We start from the raw sequence: 6,055 nt of genomic DNA on the forward strand, positions 1-6,055 counted from the left end.
GATTGATGCAATACAACGGAAGCAGCACAGCTGATCAAACACCTGTTAAAGTTAGACTGACATTTTATGCAAAGCAGCGGACTGAAGTTACTCATCAGCTGAGCTTTATTCTGCTGCTGAGTTTCTTTTACAGGAGCACAATCCGCCGCCTCCAAAACATACTGTGGTTTAAATCCCTTGTCACATACCTACAATATGGCAGCTAGCTATTAAACATTCCCTATTGCTGCACGATTAGTTGGCTGTCCTATTATATCCCATTACATGCCTTTCCAAACAACACAGCGACACATGACAAATCTTTTTATCTGTGGTCAATTAGAATGGGTCTACACCTATCACCATACCTTGACTGGTGACCCACATCTCAATCTGGGCTGGACACTGGTTTAGACGATGCAACTTACATTTAAACAATATCTTACTGACTATAGACTAGTGTAAAAAGAGTCCAAAAAAAGACAAACAAAAAACTAAAGTCGCAGTTTCAGATCTTTATGAATAGTGACCACTAGAAATTTCACCTGTGCCACAGTGTCATGATTTGACAGTGTCAAAAGTAGGCTGAATGCAAGTTAAGTAGACCGACATCATATGTGCATCTCTCAAATTAAAAGATTCAGCTTTTCTGCATGGATTCAGTCAAGGGAAAAGAGTCAGACGGTTTCCCTCAGCTAAAATCTTTCCTTCTGTTCATTAATTAAAATCAGCTCTTGCACAACCCAAAAAACACAGACTGACGTCCTCCCGCTGATCTGTCATTTAAATAAACCACTGCGTCGTGCTGGTTTGCACCACGGGGTAGCTCTAGGTATAGGTGGGGTTGGTTGGTGACGGATGAGAGGGGCCATAACAAAACTGGAGACTTAGTCGTAGTTTTGGTTGATTTATGTCTTGGAGCTGAGGAATTCTTCACCGTGCCATTTCTAAATTATCACCTCAGGTAGAAAATCATTACGAGGATAATAAACTGTTTCAGCTGCAGGTTATAGGAACTGGTGGAGTGGGTTGTCATCTGACATATTGAGGCTCCTTATATGGTATTGTTACCGCTTAAATGTAGCAAGCACAAAAACAAAGAACAGCACAAAGAGGAAAAATAAACAATGATGACATTGTCTGAAATGTCATATTATAGTAATGCAAAAAAGATGAATTATCATTATCCTCCGACTCCCAGTGGGAAATCTCTGAAGGCCGTGGGCGTAGTGAAAGACTAGGCATGTGTCAGGCCTGCGGCTCTACTCATTGCCTACATTGTGCAGCTAGCCAGCAGGCGTGGCGGTAGAAGCCTCCCTTCAAGGAGCTGCCTGACTGACCAGCCGCTGCCCAGATGGAGAGTTTGCACGCAAGATGGAGGCCACAATGCCACTATTCTACTGGGCAACATGATCACTACGGAGGAGGGTATGATCACAAAATATTTTTGAGAGTTCACAAATCTTTTTTTCAATTTGTGAAAAGTGTTTTGTATTTATAGATTACACACGGATTGTTGATCTGTTTACACAAACGGAGAAGATAACAAGAGTGACACGGCAGTGGGAAAAATATTTTGGACAAATTATTATACAGTTGTAAAGTCCAGTTTATATAGGACATTTGTCCATTATTATCATTACTATTATTATTTTTAAATATGACAGCTTGATGTAGTGCTATGGTGCGGATAGCTGCTGTTTCTCATCAAGGTAGTTAAAGAGAAAAGCCATCAGGCACCAAATGTTTTTGTGAAATAATATAATCATAACTGACTTCTTTATGATGCTTCACAAGGCAATACTCATATTACGCTGTAAGAGACTAAAAGAGAATTGAGGCAAAGAAAACATCTGCTACTATTCTGATAATGTATTAATCAAACATTAATCAAATCATGTCTAGTATCCACAAATCACAAAAAATGCTGTGGTTGCTTATCAGCTGACAGCCAATGAAACTGAATACAGTACTGTTATATGATACACCTATTCTGTCCATTCTGTCTCTCACAAAGTTTAAAAAGAGGAAGCACTGCAGGTGCAGTGCAGATCTGCAGACAGTTTCACTTTCCATCACTCTTCCCAAATAAGTGGACCGTGGCACTGCTCGCCACTTTGCATCTTTCAATGCCTACAATAAAACTGCATAACTCAGAATGTGCACATCCCTTACCAAATACGGTAAAATAATAATAAAAAGTTTGCACGGTGTGTGGGTATAAAGACTTGTGAACTCGGTGCACTTCACTTTATAGCTACTAACACACTATAGCAGACGGGCATGAAGTGAATGGTGTTGAATGCATTTCTGCAGAGTGATCCAGCCTACTATGTGGAATATATCTTGTACCATCTGTGATGTCCTGTTGCTCGTGAGTGTCAGTATACTGTTAAGCTCTGCACCAAAGTCACCACGATAAATCCCTCCTCTGTTATTGCACTTGCTGATTAAAGAGACAGGAGAGGAGAAGAGGCTGGAGGGGAAAAAACGAACTAAACGCGGCCATTGTGTTGAGGTCAGCAGGGCCTTGGACAGGCTTCAAATGTGCAATGAGATGGTCAGTGTACAGACAGAGGAGCCATTACTTCCCTGCTGAGCACATAAGCCAAGCCCAGAGCTTAACATAAGACAGTAACACAGCTCAGCTCCTCGCAGCTCTAAGGATCGACCAGACAACGTTTCTTTTTTTTTTTCCTCCTCATAACTCTTCGTTAAGAAGAAGAGAGAAGACATGTAGCTGGGCTTGCAGACATGTCCTGTCACCTCTAGTCCACGTCAAGCTGACCCTCGATTAGGCTTCTCTGATCTAGCCATCAGTCAGTCAGTGAAATGGGGAGGGAGATATTGACAAAGAGAAGATTGGGAAGGGAAGACCTTAGTGTATTTGAAGATGTAATCTGTAAGTCTTGAGCTGTCGACCAGAGCTGAATAACGCTGTGTTTAGAGGGCTGGTACATTACATAGAGTGCTGAAATAAAACATTTTGTGCGTCAAACTTTTGTCACATAATTGACTTCAATTCTTACACCAAAAGAAAAAGGCACTAATAGCAACTAATCTCAGCACACAGCCTCCAGGCACCATCTTGGACACCCTAGCATACCGGCAGCAGGTTATCCCTGACAGACGCAGCATATGGATTCCTAACATGTTGCAGTCTGGTTCACAAGATTCCTCTGGGGATAATAGACGCCAAGCCCTCACACCCCCACCTCAAGCGAACCAAACTTGGTAACAGATGAATCTAATAGAGAACCCACAGCCATCACGCCGCTTCATCAGCAGTCTGCACTCGCTGTAACCAGCATTACAGTTGGAAGACAGGTGTAATTATGTATCAAATGAAACAACCCAAGAGAAAGATTGTAAGTGATAAGGCGTGTTACAAAGCAGAACGGCCTATAGTACACGGGAACAATATGTAAAGTAACAATGCACCACTGACGCTACTTTACATCATTTTTGTCAGTCATGCCACAGCTTGCAAAGGTATGTGGTACATTTCACCATTTCAGTCACACAGTTCCCTTCAATTACTGAGTGAGGAACTAACAAACAAGGACCAAGCTGCAGGGACAGCAGGCTTCATGCTGGTCTGATTCATGAAACAACAACATTTAACAGCAGCACAATTTATTCTGAATGCAGGTCATAATATTTAACCTGCGAGTTAAATCAAAGCCTTCATGGTCAAGTGTCCTTGAGCAAGGCACTTGCGCTCTACCAGCTCCAGGATGGTGCTCTAACCTATCCTCTGAACTACCTGTGGAGGGGTGCAAGAGAAAAACTATTACCCTGTGGGATAAGCAGTATCATCACAAAAATGTTCTTTTATTATCTGTGGTCATCATCAACAGGACAAATCTGTTGTAGCACTGTTCATTCATCATAATTATACAGTGATATGCTAAAACCAAGACACATGCTAAACAATGTAGTAATGGAAAAACACCTTAAAACAATATCAGTGGAGAGATACGGATCAGTGTTGTTTCATTGTAGGGGGCTGCCCCTCAGCTCCAGCCCTGTGTTCTACTTAGAGCACCGCGGAGGTGGCTAAAACTACTAGGTCCATTATCGGACAGGCTCATGCTTTAACTATACATATTCATTTCCTTGCAAAATACAAAAACAATACCAAGATGACAGGCCACGGTATTACTATAGTTTTAATATCCACGTGGTTATTATTTCAACAATACTGTCCCTCTACCGTAGAGTCTACGGCCAGTCTAACGACATTAACACATACAAAACGGCGCATCGCCTGTAACACAATACTGCATGGGTCCATACTTTAAAGACTCCCAGTTTTACCTCCGGGCTTCCTTGCAGTTCTGGACCACACCGTGTCAACAAATACTGACAGAAGACAGAAAATAGAGTCATAAGGTCAAGACCACAACGGTTTAGCCGCGACCAAGGCGTCCGACTATGGAAAAACAGTAGAGGAAGGTGGGTGACTCGGAGGTTTTGGGAACAGCAGCAAAAATCGCCCTCAACAAGAACATACATGTAGGGAACATACACGAACATAGTTTAGCCGTTGCCTTGTATTGTTTGTGTTTAAGTATTTGCCCCTCTAACGTTACTGTCAAACGTAACGGATGTACATGTGGAAGGAGGGGGTGAAAATCTGATTGAGACCTAGCATAAATAGTGTCCGACAATGGATCTCGTGACGTTACATTGTACGTTAACTAACGTTAGCAGCTAACGCTAACGCACTCAAGCAGGTTTAACGCCAGCTCTGTGCAGTGAAACCAGTCTGTCACAACACAGACCTTTAAAGCTGTTAGTGAATGTGAAGTAAAACCCAAGGCAACTGCAGAATATAACAACCCAACAATGACATTCCTCCGCGCGCTATCCCGAAGCCTCCCGAGCTAAAACGTTGCAGCGGCAGCAGCAACACAACGAGACAACACAGTGACTGTGATGTGGGAAACTCACCCAAAAGATACCACTGTGGTGTCGACCAGATGTTGCTGCAAATTAGCGATGAAGGCCCATCAGGATGACTCCTGCGGTCGGGGGACATCCAGGTTTAACGGTGTTAAGATTAGACAATCCCAAACGTGGCTTTCCTTTGACGGCTGTCCGTACTCGGTCCGCATATAGGCTGTGTGTGTGTATGTTTGTGTGTGTGAGGAGAAGCTCTGCGAGGCCTGCTGCTGGAGGAAATGGTCTCCGCTCAGTGCGCGAAACACGCATGCGCATTGGAATAGCACGGCCACTGGGCACGCGGTGTGTGAGCGCGACCGTGTGGCCAACAGGTGAGACTGTCAACTGATGTTAGACTTGTTACTCCGAGAGCTGTCTGCCTCCCTGTAACGTTTCAGGCCGGGTAAAAAGCATGGTACGTGGTAGTACAGGATGGACATGTCTAACATACCGGCCCACATCGTCCAAGTGATAATTCAGTGCACTCTGTTCAAAAGGGCCCCCAAACAAGTGTTTTGATTGACGTCTCCTGCTGACCCCGACGATAACTGATGAAGAGTGAGAGATTCCATAAAAATTAAAAAATAATAATATAATAATAATAATCCTTATTTGTAGAGCACTTTTCAAAAACAAGTTACAAAGTGCTTTAACAAGTGTAAAGAATAATACAACAAAAACAAGATAAGAGCATGAAAAATTAATATAAAATTAGTAAAATACAATAAAATAAAAGGGATAAAATAAAGTCAAATAAGATCGGGAAAAGCTCTCCTATAAAAGTATGTTTTAAGAAGGGACTTAAAAGAGTTCACTGACTCAGCCGACCTGGTTTCCTCGGGCAGGCTGTTCCAGAGCCTCGGGGCCCTGACAGCAAACGCTCTGTCCCCTTTAGTTTTCAGTCGAGACTCTGGAACAGACAACAGACCCCTGCCCGAGGATCTCAAGGTACGTGCTGGTGCGTATGGGACTAAAAGGTCAGAAATATAACAAGGCGAGAGGCCATGAAGAGCTTTAAAAGTGATCAATAAAATTTTGAAGTCAATTCTAAAACATACTGGGAGCCAGTGTAATGAAGCTAAAATAGGAGTAATGTGGTCATATTTCTTTGTTCTGGTTAAAAGCCTGG

The 6,055-nt window shown here is 42.8% G+C and overlaps 1 protein-coding gene across 1 annotated transcript in view; it reads right to left on the minus strand.

Moving 5' to 3' along the window:
* LOC123959134 (tyrosine-protein kinase CSK) overlaps positions 1–5,224 on the minus strand; it is a 48,144-nt gene extending 42,920 nt beyond the window's left edge. Inside the window, exon 1 of the mRNA XM_046033029.1 lies at positions 4,936–5,224. The gene's annotated coding sequence lies outside the window, so the exon portion shown is untranslated. The remainder of the gene's footprint in view (positions 1–4,935) is intronic.
* Between the last annotated feature and the right edge of the window lie 831 nt (positions 5,225–6,055).

The sequence above is a fragment of the Micropterus dolomieu genome, linkage group LG20 (genome assembly GCF_021292245.1).
Source record: "Micropterus dolomieu isolate WLL.071019.BEF.003 ecotype Adirondacks linkage group LG20, ASM2129224v1, whole genome shotgun sequence".
Taxonomy (NCBI): Eukaryota; Metazoa; Chordata; class Actinopteri; order Centrarchiformes; family Centrarchidae; genus Micropterus; species Micropterus dolomieu.